Below are 16,891 nucleotides of genomic sequence, written 5' to 3' on the forward strand. Positions count from 1 at the left end.
TATGAAAAGCAGGGGGACATTTCGTGTTTTGAAACACTTTTTGAAATGAATGGGTCTTTTAGGTTGATCCAATTTATTATAACCAGCAAGTTGTTTTTAAAGACTCCTGTTTCAATTTGAAAACAAAGGTGTGATAAACTAATATGAATCATCATGGATGAGGGGCTTTTGTATAAGGAAAAAGAAAGACCTCACAACTTGATCACATAAGTGATAGGGGAGAACAAACAGGGTTTTTATTTGTATACCCTCATGATAGCCAGTTGAAAGAGGAAGTGAAGAGGAAGTGATGGAGGAGATATTGGTGCTAAATGGATTGACCCTGGCTGTCATGATTAAAGCCATAGACAGGGCTCTGGTCAGAGGTTATTGTAGGATTATAAGGGGCTTGGAGGGGTTATACAGACGGGTCTGGAGAAGATTAAACAACACTGCCACTCAAATCAACACCGAGCCACATTCCACAGCACAAAATGACACACCAGACAGACATGGAGGCAGTTCAGCTCAATAAACTTGTAAATAACTCTGTGTCACTGCTTTTTTTTCGCTTGAAGTACGTGACAGATGAGTAGGAGGATAAGTCTGCAACTGCACTTTGGCCATGCAGAAGAAATAACAGTTGGTGAAGTCTTAAAGAGAAACATGAGGGTATAAAGTAATAGTGTTGTCGAATAACAAAAAAGCCATGCAGACAGCTTTACAAAAAAAAAAGAAAAAAAATGCAAGTGCCAAATCAAGAGAAGAGCCTGTGGAATAAAAACCAGTATCATCAAAATTAAAAAGGAACATACACACTAATTTTAACAGCACTGGATTAAAAACTTTTTTAAACTTCATGTCTGATTTCTATCAGAAAATCATTTAATGGACTGTTCATCTAGTCCTAATGAGGATACTTGTTCTACTAAAGAATGATCAACATAATCAAATATTTGAGACAGGTCCCTATCTATATGTCAAATCTTTCAGCCAACTGTTGCTTGTTTTCACATCCAGCAGTTTGCAAGATTAATATTCATTTGGAGTTGTGTTTCTGGCCACACATTGAATTTATTCACTTCTATGTAGCTCTCTTCCAACTGCTGAGGGAGACATTTGGTTCTCCAGCTGCTACAGTAAATTCTCCGCTTTGTTCACCACCCGTAACTTTATCTGACTGCGAGAGCAGGAAGTATACATTGGGGTATTCGGAGCTTGGAGAACAAATAGCTGCCTACTGCTGCTGAAAACATTATGAGAGCAGTAAGAGTGACTGAGCAAGGTGCAGCTGCAGACACACTGCCCCATAATTTTCCACAATGTCATTATATTGTATTTAATTGCCCTTATACAATATCAATTACAGATAAACACCCAAGTGCTCCTTCAACAACCACCAATACCCACGTTCTCGATAGAAGGGGCACCAAGTCTGAGTTTACCTGTGGCCCCTGAATCGTTTGATCCGCCCCTGCCTGCGTCATCGCTCAGTGCACCAGACAGGTCCAGAGAAATGAACTGGTTGGTAATGCGAACCAGAGCTTCCTCAGCTAATCAGACAGCCACCGGTGAAGACAGCAGCACCATCGCTCTCTCACTGTGTCACTCTGTCGCTCTCTCTTTCTTCTCCTCGTGTGACCACGGCCTGCGTTCACTGTTTATACGACTGATGTCTTTACTGCGCCGTCACTATTCTCCCTTCGTCTTTGCTGTGCCTGTTTGTCCGCACACACACACACACACACACACACACACACACACACTTTACAGTCTTACCCATTCATCAGCGGCTAATCTCAGTTGTCTACTTTGAGGTGTGTTGGGGCCACGTGTTCATAATGAGAAATAGCTCCTGGGTAGAGTGGAAAATAGATCGGCGAGTGCGTGTGTGTGTGTGTTTGTGTGTATTTGAGAGTTTCCTTACCAGTGACCAGAGGTCTAACTAACATAAATATTTGGTCCCCATAAAGGCCGTTAGCGCTGGCTGATGAATCATAAAGCTCGTTAAACAGGAGGGTAAATAAACAGTACAGCGAGTGCTGGCGCCCCGCCGAGCCTCATAGCCTTCCATAACTCAGTCTGGGCTCTGCCCGCTGTGGACGGATGTGTTCAGCTCTCCACCTGGGCGACAGGTCCCGCTGTTTGGCTCACGAACCTGTTCAGCTTGGCCTGACCCGGATGGAAGACCATAAACTCTCTGAAGGTCGGTGCTGTGGCGTAAACTTGTGTGACAGCTCAGTTGGAGGCTAATACTCTGGACATGTTTTTGAAAAATCCTTTTGACGCTTTGTTTTCTCAAAGGGGATTTCTTTTACAGGGTTTGTCGTTAGGAAGCAGTCAAAGTTTACGATGCATGTAAGTGTGTGTGCGTGCATGTGTGCCAGACGTTTACCGAAGGGAAATAGAGAAGCACAGTTTTGAAGAGCTACTTAGCAGAATATTTATAGAAATTGCTCTCCTCATACACCACTGAGCTTATAATTACCCCCCAAAAATGAATGGAATTTAATTTATATTATCTGTCTGCAGTCAGTGGTGCCCATTTCAAATTTATAAACATCACTACAGTTTTATTAGTTTTATTTGACTCCAGACAAAAAGTACACATCATTCTGTGTACATCTGAATTTCTGTTTTTTTTTAAAAGTGGCAGAATTTTCTTCTACACTAGAAGAATATGAAATTAAACCAACGACATGTTAAAATATTAGTTCCGGTTTGATGCAACAAGACTTCACTGCAGAATCACCAGTTAATTTCATTGTGACTGCTTCTAGTTTTGGTTTGCATGTGGTGTGGTGGTGAGCACTGTCGCCTTACAGCAAGAAGGTTCTTGGTTCAAATACAGGTTTGAATCTTCCAGGGCCTTTCTGTGTGGAGATTGCATGTTCTCCCTGTGTCTGCGTGGGTTCTGGCTTCCTTCCACAGTCCAAAGACATGCAGATTGGAGTTAGGTGGATTGGAGATTCTAAATTGACCATAGGTGTGAGAGTGAATGGTTGTTCTTCTCTGTAGGTTGGTGTGTGTGTGTGCGTGTGTGTGCGTGTGTGTGTGTGTGTGTGTGCGTGTGAGCATATGGTCTGAAGAGCATCTGACGGCATGACGTCTGTGTGGAACTACTACATTTATCAAAGCGAACATTTGAAAAGACGCAGAGTCGACTCTGACAGAGATAAACTGAAGTTAAGATCTAAGGCCATGCAGCTTGATGTATGGACTATGATGTCACTACTGAGACCAATGGTGGTCTCAACAAAGCAACCACAAAGATCCATAGGGATGTGAGTTTTTTTTTCTTTATTCTTTTACTAATTGAATAGCTGGACCGGAGTGGATTGGAAAGATTAAGGATCATATCATTTAAATATCTATATGTCAGAGACATTTTAGATACAAAGGCATACCTGTAATACAATATATGTACTCATACCTCCCAGTCTTTCCTGAGTCACACTCCACTCTCCCATATCTTCTTCTCTACATGCTCTAATACACTTTATCTTAAAAAAAACAATCCTTTGTATTCTGCTCCTCAGCTCTTCTTTCTCTTATTCCAAGTATTTCTCTATCCCACAGAGACACGCAGGAGGTCACAGGAAGATTTCCTTACAGTATCTTCCCAGGACACGGGGACTTTGGCTCTTACACGCCTCTTGCTGTCTTGGTAAACTAAATATTCAATGATATTTTACAGCTTGCTTGTTGTGAGTCATTCTACCAAAAGGCACCAATGGATAAAAGTTGCGAAATGTAGGCGTGCTGCAGTCAGATGAAATAACCCATGACAGCATTCTGTTCTTTCCATCTGCCAAGTTCCTTATCGACAAAAACGAGGTGTTACTTCATTGATCCCTGAGGGCAAATAATTTTTTCTTACTTGCTCCTATTCGGGGCGGTCAGACCACAGGGTGGGTTATGGAGCAGCAACCCTGACGCTGGAGGGGAGACACGGTCTTGCTCGGGAGCACTTCAGCAGGCCTGATGACCACTTGCACTGGTTAAAAGCCAGCTGCTGCCTTCTGATCTCAGCATGCCAACCATGCAATTTGACTTAGTTTTAAATAAATAAATAAAAAGTAATTCTAGGAGTTAGATTGATTAGTACCATTGCAGTGTGAATGAAGAGATAGTTGGATTCTTACCCTGCCACTGAGAGCCGGTGTAAACAAAAGGCGAACGTCTCTTGTGAAACAGCAAGAACTGGTTTGACGCAACGCAAACACACTCTCAGCTGGACCGTGTAATCCAGGCAGCTATTCTCTTTCCTCATTCACTGGGTATCTGTGTGTAAGTGGTGTCTTCAGTGCTACCGGCTCCTGTGTTCACCTCCGCCATGCTCTCCTTTTGTTTGCCGCTGCACGGTTGACGTGGTGACCTCACGAACCCCGCGGTGATTGCCTCGCGCGGTTAAGTGCCTCCTGATTGTGGGCAGAGCCGAGTGGCGATAATGTCTACCAGATTCCCCTCCTGTCACACACGCTCTGCATACATGCAGCAGCACGTAGGCGCGCATTTTTCAACGCACCCCGCTGCCCGGTAAAAGACCCCCTCTTCACTTGCGATTCCAACAGTAAACACTTGATTTATTGATGCTTCAGAATGCTTTCAGATGGCGGAGGAAGCCGTGTCAACATGCAGCCGGTCGCGTTGACAGGCAGATGTTGAAACACGTCAAGTGTTTTCTGCTGAGTTTATTTTGGAGGCTGCGTGGAGCAAACTCGTCCTCCAGCGTGCCTGGGAGTTTTCCTGTTGGTGACCTGAACCTCCACTTTGCCTTGATATCCTCACCCATCTGCCTCACTGATATCATGCTCTCAGTAATGTAGACATTTATTAGGGACTGGAGGACTCGATGGAGGATGAAGTCATGTAAGAGTGACAAGCAATGTGCTCGTCAGAAAACTGCGTACAACTATGTCCTGCCACTGCTGTTGGACACCAGTCATTCATCCTTCTTCCCCCTCTCACCCCCCGTAACCTCAGCCTCCACTGTAATGACCTGAGCTGTCAACAGATGGCTGGTCCCAAACGGTGAGTGTTGATTTAGTCAAAGATGTGAAAACAAACCAGGTGTCTCCTCTCCTCACCTCTCTCTCCTCTTTCCTTCCTTTCTCCAGCCACACTTTCATGTGGCGATCAATCTCTTTCAGTGGTGACACCGATGGTATTGAAACCTCCCGTTAACGGCCAGGCAGACAAACCACGTCTGTGTTAGCATTTGTACTGTGTATTGGGAGCATAATGAATTCCCGTTGTCAAATGATCTATGCGTAATAATGGTTCATGTTTGGTGGTTTAACTACGTATATATTTAGGTTTATACATAATTATAAAAATCTGTTGTTCTTATAACTTTCAAGCTTTGTTATTCCTCCTTTGCATTGCATTGTGATCCAGCTCTGTACTACATCTGTTATTGAATAATAAAAAAGGATTTTGAGACTCCCTTCATTGTTCAGTCTGTAATTCATGTGCAGGCAGATTCCATTAAAACATTTGCATGTCTTAACTTGGCAGATCACTGAATAGGCCAAAAGGCACCGCGTTCAATATGTGGATATCTAACTTTCAATTAGGCACTAACTTGCTGCACTGGTGTTTTTCACTAAATTATCTGGGAACCCATAATCCTCCCGAGTGCTGCCAAGGGAATGGAAACTTTGTACCAATAGGCTGATCCAAGGTCAGCATTTGCCACTATTTTAGGCATATTTCATCATCTGATACATAGCTTTGCACTCTGGGAATTAAAAGTTTCAAATCTAATGGAAACTTTGGGGTTTGGGGATCTTTTTATAGAAGCTGCTGAGTACAGGAACAAAGATGGCGCAAGGGAATGGTCCTCTTGGACATGAAACATTAATTGTGGACATGACTCAGAGGGTTTGAAAGTACTGCTTATATTTTTTGTTCAATCTGCTTACTGTATGTGTTTTTTGTCCATCATTTACAGGCAAATGGCTTGATTTATGGACAGAATCCAATGTACAACCTTGTCACTCTCAAGCAAAAAAGACATTTTGTTAAAGTGACAGCTGCAGATGATCAATACATGTCTGTCTGCTCTGTGTGTGTGGACGTTTGCCATGAGTCTGAAAACTGTAGATGCAGATGTCTGCACAGTATTTCCCTGTAGGGAGATCAGTGGCAACAGTGTGTGTGTGTGTGTGTGTGTGTGGTCAGCAAAAACACTATAGTATTACGTTTCATTTGTTGAGCTTCAGTAGACTGCTCATGGACAGACAGATACAAACAGGCAGCAAGATTTACAGACACCGACTTTGACGATCACGAACCCAAGCAAAGACAATATACTCAAAATACAACTTGGAACAAACCAGCACACACTCAGTTGCACACACACAGACACACCTGCACTCTTTTTAAGCATTCTTAATCCTGGCCGTCCTCCTGAGCTTTTCTTCTCTTCCTTCTACTGTTTTTCTTTTCTTTCTCAGTTTCCATTGAAGCCCCCTCTCAACCATCTGCTCTTCTATTCAACGGGGTCTTCGGCCCCGGGCCTGGCACCGAAGGTCAGTGTGTGTGTGTCTTGGACAATGACCCAGCCAGACAACCCCCCACACACACTTCAAACACAACTCGCTGAGACCTTACACCGCGACCAGTCCATAGGCATCTTTCAAGATGGGTGTTAGGTGCATGCAGAGGTGAGAGCAAGCTGGAATTTGTGTGTGTGTGCGTTTTAGTTCATTTTAAGGGTTTGAGTCTTTCTCTAAATGAGCCCCGCTACTCACATCCACATATCTATCCATCATTTTTTTCCATACACAAGAGGATTCGGTCCTTAAAAGCTGCACAGATGAGCATTTAATCAATATAAACAGTCATCTGCTCGTCTCCTCAGAGTAATTCAAGCTTTAACCCTCATTGATTTCTAAAGGAAAGATCATTATGGGTGGCTGAGCTGTAAAACACTCAAGATTTCTTCCTCTTATTGTGTGTTCTTTCATGGCTCAGTAGTGGACAGCTCTTTACCATTACTGCAGATAAAGCTGTTCATGTTCCTCTGTGCTATACGGCTCTCTTGTAGTCCAAACACTGACAACACTTCAATGAACCACACTGTTGCACTGGGGGATGATGTCCCATCATTATATGGGCACAGTGGTTATATACCAGCTGCTTTAAATAGTCATTGGAGCATCGAATGTGTATGAATCCACAGCTGAAAGTAGTCCCAAACAAATGCACCGTGTCCCCTTTGGGGAAATTACTGAGTATATATTTGCAGTCTGATTGAATTCTTCAGTAGTGAGTTTTACATTTTCAAATGATGTTGAACCATATGTTACTGCGTTCACAAAAACGAATTTTCAAGGCAGCAGTGGAACTTGCACGTCTAAGTTCTGCTCACTTAAAATGATTTGCAGACCTCGTAGGCGGCTCACCGCACATTGTTGGTTTTGGTTGTTTTATGGGATTTGTTGACAGTAAGATAAATTACACCACACTTGTTCTTCAACACCGAAAAAGCTGATAGTCCAACATGTAAAGCACATCGGATTTGTCTCAGCGAGATCTATGATATACAGCATTGCTATTATTAATGTCGCTAGTGTGGGAAATTTTTTGAATGGAGTGCCAGCTCAAAGACGATATCCAATATTAAAATATTAACTTATTCCTCAATGTGGTGACTTTGATTTGTCATATTCATGTCACTCATTCTAATGAGAGCTGTCAGACATACATGTAAAGCTTCAGTGCATGTGTGATCACTGCTTTAGCTGTAACATCAAATCAATAACCTCTGTAATGCCTCTAATATCTTCCTTCCTCAGGTATGAGATGATTGTTTTTTATCCAGCAAAAGGCATCAAGAAGAAACCTATGTCCAGCCACCGTTTGGACTTTGATCTGGCACTTCACTTTCAGCGTGGCGATTCATGGCTCTCTTCCATCTGGGAACCATCTGACTGAGACTTCAGTGGGCAGGAAGAGTTGTCCTCCTGACTGGAGAGATGAAGACGAAAGAGGAGGAGAGAGAAGGTCCAGTCATGTTTTCACAGACGGCTCTTAAATTGGCCGTGTGCAGAGGAGGCGACTCATAATTCCAGTTAATGGGTCTCCAGTAAAAAGCAGAGTGGCCAAAGTGTTTTGAGAAGCAGCAAGTCTCAAATGAAACTTAACTCGATGCTGAACACAAAAATGTTTAGTGCAGTCGATAATGTGATTTTGATCAGCTGTTCTATTACATAGGGGGGATGTTTACAACAAGATGTGGCATGATTTAGTTTCTTAAGTCATATAATTAGTGGAGGACTTGTTTTAAAGTTCAGGACCAGTTTTGTCACATTATATTTAAATACACAACGACCTCATTTAAAGCACTTGCCGATACATGATTAGTCATTTCACTGATCGATTCTGTCTGTATTTTTTAGCAGTTCATCAGGAAAGAGCTACTTAATTGTGATGGGAAGAAATGGGTAGAATTCAAATAGAGATTGACCAATTTTCATTCCACACTCTCTCTATTCATTTAGGGTTAGGGTTAGGCTTTTATGGTCTAATTTCCCCTTGATACAGCTCATGTGTGCTAAAACAAGTATGCAAGATTTTGCAGATAGTGAATCTTCACAAAACCAATATGGAAAAATGTTTTGTCCAGTTGAATTTCTGTATGTGCATATATTACTAATAAGAGTGCACCACTTTACAACAAGATTGTGATAGTTGTCCAAATGCAAAATCTTGCATACTTATTGTGAAAGGTGATTTTCTTTTTCCTTTCAAAAAATAACCATGCCTGAGCAAAAGTGAGATTGTATGTGTGATTTTTGGTCAAACTCCATCTGCAGAGGAAGCTTTATTAATACGATTGGAAAATTCTGGTGAGATTGTTTTGTGAACTGCTGTTTAAAGACCAAGAATCTCTTTTTTCGAGGAATGCCCATTAAAAATCCTTTCTTCCAAAGTTTAAAGTTCAAAGCATTTGGAGCTTTGGCACCAGAGATGTAAAATTGAGAATAACTGGACAAAATAACTATCATTCAATCAAACATGTCCCGAAAGTCCTCCAGCCTAAATGTTATTGTCCATTTGTCCCTGCCCTCAGATTGGAAGCACAACAGTGTGGATGTATGACCCTTTGTTGGCTTAGCAACAATAATAAACACGTGATTAAGTCAGTTTTCCATTTTAGCCACAAGCTATCGAACATATGATGTAAACACAGAAGCACCGAAATCAAAAAAGACATTTAAAAGCAACACTTCTTGTGATGCTGGTGATGTATGGTATGTTTTTGAAACAGAGCAGCTGTACATGTAAAGTTGGTTTCATGGTGTTTATAGTTTTTCTGTGGAGTGACATGTCTGTGACTTCATGCTCCTGTATATGGTTTGCTCGGTGGATAACCAGAGTCTGGCTGGCCCGACCGTGCACACTATAATCTTTCTCTCTCCAGAATCTGTTGGCAGGACGGCTCTCGGCCCCATCAACTGCTAGGTTTTCTCTGCCGAGGGGGAGAACAGGCTCTACTGATTTGAAAAGAAGCCTGCTGTGGTCTGTGTGCTGGACAGAATAAATGACTGGTAACATTAGAACAGCCAAAAAACTAAGAAAGTACAAAAGAGATGGAGAGGTGCATAGTCAAGTCCAGGAAAATGACCAAACGGGGGGGGAGCACATCTGACAGAACACATATCTACACGAGCCGCAAGACGACTCATGTTTACATGGATATTGTGTGAGTAAAATGCGAGCTGTTGCAGGACTTCAAGTGTTTTTACACTCCAAGTCCAAAGTCCTGCATTGTGTTGGTAACAACAGCGACTGTGTCCTGGGCTCAGTGCTTCACAGGTGACCTCCACTCAGCAAGTTCACTGCGCATGAACATGGAGTAAATAACATGTGAAGGGTTGGTGTAGTAGCTTTGGATCTGTTGGAAGGTTTTATCACTGATAAGTGAGACATGTTCCAGGAATTTTCCAGATTGGCTTCAAAGGTTCCTCCGTACATTTTCCGCAACTTTTCAAAGACAGCCCCCTTGCGAAATTTCTGGAAAATGTCAGAGTGATCGTATCGTCACGTCCTGCCTCCTGCATGCTCTACCCAGATGTCACAGACCGTTGGGATAGTTTTCCTCTTGTGGTGTGAATGCGTCTGACTCTGACAATCTCCTGCTACATTGTTCATATATGGATGTGGCAAAATATATAGAAAACTGTGTCCGGACATTTACCAGAGTTCTTGTCTGAAAACAGCTTAGCCGGGGCTAAATAAGAAAGTTAACAATTAAACAAGCAATGTAACAAATTACTTTTGATGGTAAGTATACAGTCATGTGACTACTGCTCAGTTACAGTGTATGTATCAAACAATTCATCCAAAATGAAATACGAGTTTCAGCTTGAAGTGCAGTCGGAACTACCACTCTGGTCTGCTGCACTGAGGTGTTCCGTGCCAAGTAGGAACTTGTATGATGTTTATATACCGCACTTAGAATCCGGCATTGGAGGATACTGAGCATCCTCAGCCTCAGCTTTAACACAAGTCAGAGTTAACCTCTGTTACTACCTAACCATGACAACAGTCTCAATCGAAACAACAAACTCACCATAGCAATTTTCTGTTTGCCAAGTGGTTTGGAATAATAATTAAAAAAAACGATCCAGAACAGGCTTCCTCTGTTTAACACAGGATTATGTTGGCTGTTGAAGCACAAGCACTCTGTCAACTTTTGTGGCTTTAACAGTGTGAAACAACAAAATACTGGTTGCCCCCCCATCTGCCTGAGCTCTGGCCAGACTGGGAGCGATGAGCAGGACTCACACCAATACTGGCTGTCCAATCTGGCGGGCTCATGACCTCAGCTCCGTCCCAGTACACTGAGGATCTCATCCCTGCCCGGCCTCAGCTCTGGCCACGTTCCACAGCGCCGCTCTGCTTGTTTTTGAGTCGATCGAGAGGTTCTGAGAAGCCAATCGCTGGAAATAACGTGGATGTGTGCGGTGTCTGTGTGTGGCGTTTTAAATAAAAGTTACGCGGGTGTTCGCCAAAGCCAACAGATTTGTTCCTGATGTGCCAGGCATACATCCCATTAAGCCTTCAGAGCCCATTAGGAATTTACATCACAAAGACAGCACCCGCTCTCGTTTGACTGCACAGGTTTTACACAGTCAACTGCTTCAGAGCAGGACAAACTGCCGACTGAAGAAAAGAGGGAATTCAACAAAACGTTTGCAGAGTTGTTACTATCAAATCCAGAGCTGGGAGATGTGCGCGATTCCCTTTCAGCTCTAATTTGCCAATTTAACAAGCTCAACTTTGGAATATGTTCTTTAAAACTCTGCCATGTAACCCGATGTTTTCAATTCATCTCATTTTCTCTGCAAGGCCCTTTTCGGCCTCCGTGAGCTCTGGCTTGAGACAAACTCATGGAAATTAAACTTGTCAATTTGAAATGGACCCCTCAATCAGGCGTCACCATGGGACAGCTGGAGGGGGAGGGGCAAACAGCCGCCGCCATCAATGTGTCTTTTCTAACAAGAATCTCTGAGGTGATGTCATGAAAACTGTCAGGTCCACGTGAAGTCTGCGTGAGTGACACGACATGAGAACTGAGTTTGTGTTATCATGCACCGGCACATAATTGTAGACGATTTTATTGATCTGTAGAATAATACAAATAAATTGTGGAGCAACGTCTAATTATTCAATTAGTATTTTAAATTTTTTCCCTAAATTTAAATTACACATCTCATGCTTTTTGTAGGTCTGGTGCTTTGAGGGGTTTTCAATTCCAAATCTTCATTTGAAATCTTGTCTTGGGGTTTGGCCACACGCTCGTGGTCACGGAGCGTTCACTGTACATCCCATTCAATTAGAGTTTGAGTCGTGATGACCATCCCTTCGCGTGGCCTCCTGCTCCCAGCATTTCCCTGAGAAGAGGAGCGGACCCCTGCCTCCAGCATTGAAAACACACACACACACACAGTCTCACACACTTGAATGCGGCACCAAAGGGCACCAGCACTCCAGACCGCCCTCTCTTTTCTCAGCATCCCATAATACATACAGTAAACACATGTCCTGCCCCATGCAGGGGCTGAAACCATGGGTAACGGGGTCAGATACAAACCATGCTCTTGACAAATATATGAAAGACAAGACGCATTCAATGTACTTGTCGAGCAGGAAAGGAGAGCGAGGAGGAGGAGAGCAGAGGAGGGGCGGCCATTTTTTTTTTTTTGCCTTTGTTAGGGAAAGCATCTATGGAGTGGCATTTGGTGTCATGCCAGATTCTCTCCTCCACAGACGGGCACAAAGTAAACTGGATTAGTCATTGAGAGGCCTCTCCCCCGTAACTGACAGCCTAGGAGAGCTGAAACCTTCAAACACATTCAGGACGTTTCTACCTAAAGACCAGACATTTATTCAAATGGAAATGCCTTTATCATCACTCCCTGCTGGCATCCGCAGCTTTCTGACTGTATGTGCTGTACATGTGAAAGGGAAGTGCAGGATTGAAACGGTGAAGAGGCTGACTCAATGAAGAGCCTTTTCCATCTTTTGTTGAGCCAAGACCTCTGTGGTCTTTAATCATTGTTTCTTCAGGACTGCCACTAGACGGCTGCCCTCTCGCTGAGCGCTCATAGAATCGTGTGCTATTATTTGAAATGTACTCATTAAAAAATGTTGTACAGTTGAACAATGCTGCCAGCAACATTTCCGAATTGGTGTCATTTTGTCGTTGAGATTTTTCTAATTAATACTTCATACTATAAAAGCATCTTTACCAATTAATTTACTCTGTACATTTGATTATGTTGAAGACTGCAGCTGAAACACTGGCAAGTTCACAGTAAGGTTGATTTATGTCTATGAAAAATAAAGAAGAAAAAAAACCTCAGTGCAGTCAAAAAATATGTTATTTTTCTCAATTGCATATCACATAATCACCAAATAACGGAATATGCACTGACTGATTAAAATAGTCACAATGCCACACTGGCTCCATACCAACGTATGTTATTCTGAATCTAATGTGGTTGTTTCCATCCGTCCTCTGATAAACTGAGCTGCAGCAGTTTTCATGATCACTTCAAGAGGATATTTGAGGATTTACTTTTTAATGGATTTAAATACTTTAATGAAGCATCTCACCTCCTCAACAGTGTGAGTGTTTCCTTCCTTCCTGAGAAACCAGCTGCCCTTATCAGCGACCCCCCCCCTCCACACACACACATCACACTCACATCACACACCCAGCCCCCTCCCTAACCCCACACACACACTTTAAACCCCCCAAATCTCCTGTTTATCGAACCCTCACACATCCCCAATATTAATTAACTTAATACGTCACTCAAGGAGAAATCCTAATCCTCATCCAATCCAGCGTCATTACACTGTAATATTTAACTCCAGATAGGACTAGCTTTTACTCGACACTTTCGCCTTTTATGATGCAACAGCTGACACATTTGATGTTCCTGAGAATTTTTGCACACTTTGATTAATGTGTGTTTACACTGCACATTGTGAGCCTCTCATACTGTACAGGCCGACAGGGCCAGGCAGTGATTGCAAACTGCTGTTTGTCTAAGACCGGTGGAGAGAAAACCTTTCGTCTGCTCTGCCACCATCAAATAAATTTTAGCACCAGACTCAAACTGCTGGACAAACATAATAAACGGCACACCACAAAGCAATCTCCACTCGCTGATCCCAACAGGAAAGTCGGAATCTGCCCTCACATGGGAGATCACTGAAAAGATTAGTCTGTGTTTATTTGGGTTCATTTTTACACGGAAGGCCTCGAAATACCAAAAAAAATGTGTTTGTGTGCGTTTGGTTTAAGTGCTAAGACACACCTGCTGATGACAGATGATTATTGAAGTGGACCAAGACCATGTATTTCATACTCTTTATTTTTATAATCTTTACTTCTAGTTTTACATACATACATGCATATGTGTATATTTCTTTTTTCTAAGACTCTTTCATCGTGCAATTCACTACAAACCATGAATGGAGGATTGGCCTAAAAATAGCAGGTTTTGTCAGGCAGCAAATTAAAACATTTCAAAGCTTTTCTTCTCATTAAAAAGCCCATTCGTTCCCATTTAACCACATCCTCACGCATTCAGTTCTGTTTTACAAGAGGCAAACTTTATTATTGCACCCCATAATCTTTATTTGGGTAATTACTTAATTCCGATAGGATGGTGTGGCAAGCGTTCCATGCGAGGACCTGATGTAGACCAAACACTCGCCTGCTCCCCACCATGTCCCTCATCATGGCAACTATTTGTGCGAGCTCGTCAATCCGGACTGGTCCACAACAAAGAGCTGGCAGCTCTACTGCCTGTAACCCTATACGGGGACATGAAACGCTCACCTTTGACCCCACGTGTGATACAAGTGGCAGTGTTGTCCCACAGGTCTGCGGTAAACGTGCCAGACGCATTCCCGGCCTCCATCGCAGCAGTGCCTCTGTGGCGTGTTAGCGCTGGAGCGGCTAAAACACTAGTGACATTTGTTTTTGTGTCTCAGTAAATACGAGCCCTCGGAGATGTGATGATAGGATTGACAAGGTTTAAGGTAGTTTGGGAATTTGGGGTTTAGCTGGGCTAACATGTAAACGTTAGTGTTTGCATGAAACATAATACGGACTTATTTGACACAGCCAGACATCCCATCATAAGAACGTCACATGTATAAAGGAAATCCAAACACGGTTGCATGTTGAAGGTTTGGAGCTGAAGGCCGAGCTTCACTGTGATGGACTGTGTTTAATTAAATCAAACCGTATAAATCCACATCTGTTTCCCAGCCCTGCGTCACAGCTCGTACTGTGGTCCTTTATAAAGCCTATAGACTAATAGAGAAATGAAGGGAAAATGTAAAGGATCAGTTCAACTACACTGGGATAATTTCAGCAGAATCTAGGCATGCAGGTTGTTTTGGTCATTATAAGTGGCATGCTCTGTAGTTTATCAAGAATAAGTGAGACATTGTTTCTTAAAAGCAATGTTGGGGAATTAATTATATTTTTGAAATTTCAAAAAAACCCTCCATCATCCACATGGCATAAACTGAGATGTCTGTAGCAGGTATTGCAAAATTTGGCAAAATAAAATCTCCAATATCTGCATTGTTAGATAGCACAAGAGGTCATTTCAAAATAATGTATTTCATGATTTCAATTGGATTAAACAGCACAAACAAACTGCTGTTGGTCTTTATGACGATAAACCATTAATTCGATTTTATCGCTGTGTCTAAAAATAAAGTAAATTCTTAAAAGGTACTTTGATTTTTTCTCCTCCTCCTGTTATTGGTGGTTATATTGGCTAATAGTAAACACCCTCTCAGGTTTACAGCCGACAGCAGGACTCGGACCTGCGAGGACTCTCTCAGCACGCTGCCATGGCATGGGCCTGTAAACTACAGGGGAGGGGTTTCAGTGTATGAATTGAAAGACAGTGTTTAGCTGTGTATGCTTTCATTACTGCTGGTGGTGGTGGTGGTGGTAGGGGGCTGCAGATGAGGGTGGGGGTGGGGGGGGTTGAAGCACTTCCAGCAACAGAGAAGGCGTCAAGTTCTGGCATGAAGACCAGTTTCAGTTTACCAGCTGCTGGGTTCAGTGCAGCACAACGACTGATGAAGAGACAAAAACATGCATAATTGCATGTATGCAGACACACACACACACGTGCAGACATGTACACACATGTATACAGTATATTAATCGCTTAGCCACACACACACACACACACACACACACACACACACACACACACACACACACACACACACACACACACACACACACACACACACACACACACACACACACACACACACACACACACACACACACACACACACACACACACACACACACACACACACACACACATCTGTGCCCTGTTACATTGATGCTCACTGTTTCAGTCCATTTTTTCCTCATGAAGTTGGAAGTCCTCCATCAGATCATTTTAGACCAAGTGCTCCAGGAACATTTAAGAAAGCGTACAGCACATCTGACTGACTTACCCTCAAAAACGTAACAACGTAAAGAAGATGGAATCAGCTCTGTACCTCTGATGTTTTTCAGGAAGAGCACAAGTTTATTTAATTTCATACATAATTATTTGCACCATATCAGATGGTTAAGTCACCATCAGGTGTTTAAGTTTATTTCCATTTTATTACTTACACATAATAATGGAAACATTAAGCTGACAGCTTGCTGATGGATTAACAACATGCAGTTAAACACCATTATCATTCCCCTCAATGCCAGTTACCTAAGAAAAGCATAAAAATGTTGATAATATTCAACATGAAAAACAATAAAAATTTTCAGTTCCCTTTAGAAATAAAGTCAGTATTAGAGCCATAACAATGTGTTAAGTGTTATTTTAAAGTTCCTGCATATAATTAGTTTCTTTTCATTGATTTGTTGATATAAAAGAAAAATCCCTGCAGTGCAGAAACTCTTTCCAGCCTGGTTCCATTTTTAGACCCAAACTTAAAATTCCATCCCCTTTTCCTTTTCAAGTAATTTCTTAACCTCAGCAAACATATTTGTATTGTATTGTGTTTTACATTTGCTCTATTATTGTCTTTTTGCAATCCTTGTGAATTTAATATTGATAAAGCCATGGAGAGATACCATGTTATCTACTTAATACTGGAGTCACAGAAGTCCATCACAATAACATAAGAATCTACAAACATTCCCATTATTAATCTGCACAGCAAATCCTCGTTGTTATTGAAAAGTACAACTGTGAAGCCTTCACATTTCTGTAATGGTTTCATCACAGAGCAGACAATAAAAGTCCAGTGCAGCCCAATAAAGACATGAAGCAGGCGTTATGGATGGCAGCCGTCGAGACGGATGACTGGGAGGCAGCAAGCAGGAAAGAGA

At 42.3% G+C, this 16,891-nt stretch overlaps 1 long non-coding RNA gene across 1 annotated transcript; it reads left to right on the forward strand.

Annotated features, from left to right (window-relative positions):
- Nucleotides 1-2,023: 2,023 nt before the first annotated feature.
- On the forward strand, nt 2,024-9,134 carry LOC124850492. Its single transcript, XR_007031398.1, has 4 exons — nt 2,024-2,185; nt 3,559-3,646; nt 6,441-6,650; nt 7,785-9,134. It is a non-coding gene; the product is annotated as an uncharacterized LOC124850492 (long non-coding RNA).
- Nucleotides 9,135-16,891: the final 7,757 nt, after the last annotated feature.

The sequence above is a fragment of the Scophthalmus maximus genome, chromosome 8 (assembly GCF_022379125.1).
Source record: "Scophthalmus maximus strain ysfricsl-2021 chromosome 8, ASM2237912v1, whole genome shotgun sequence".
In the NCBI taxonomy this organism is placed as follows: Eukaryota; Metazoa; Chordata; class Actinopteri; order Pleuronectiformes; family Scophthalmidae; genus Scophthalmus; species Scophthalmus maximus.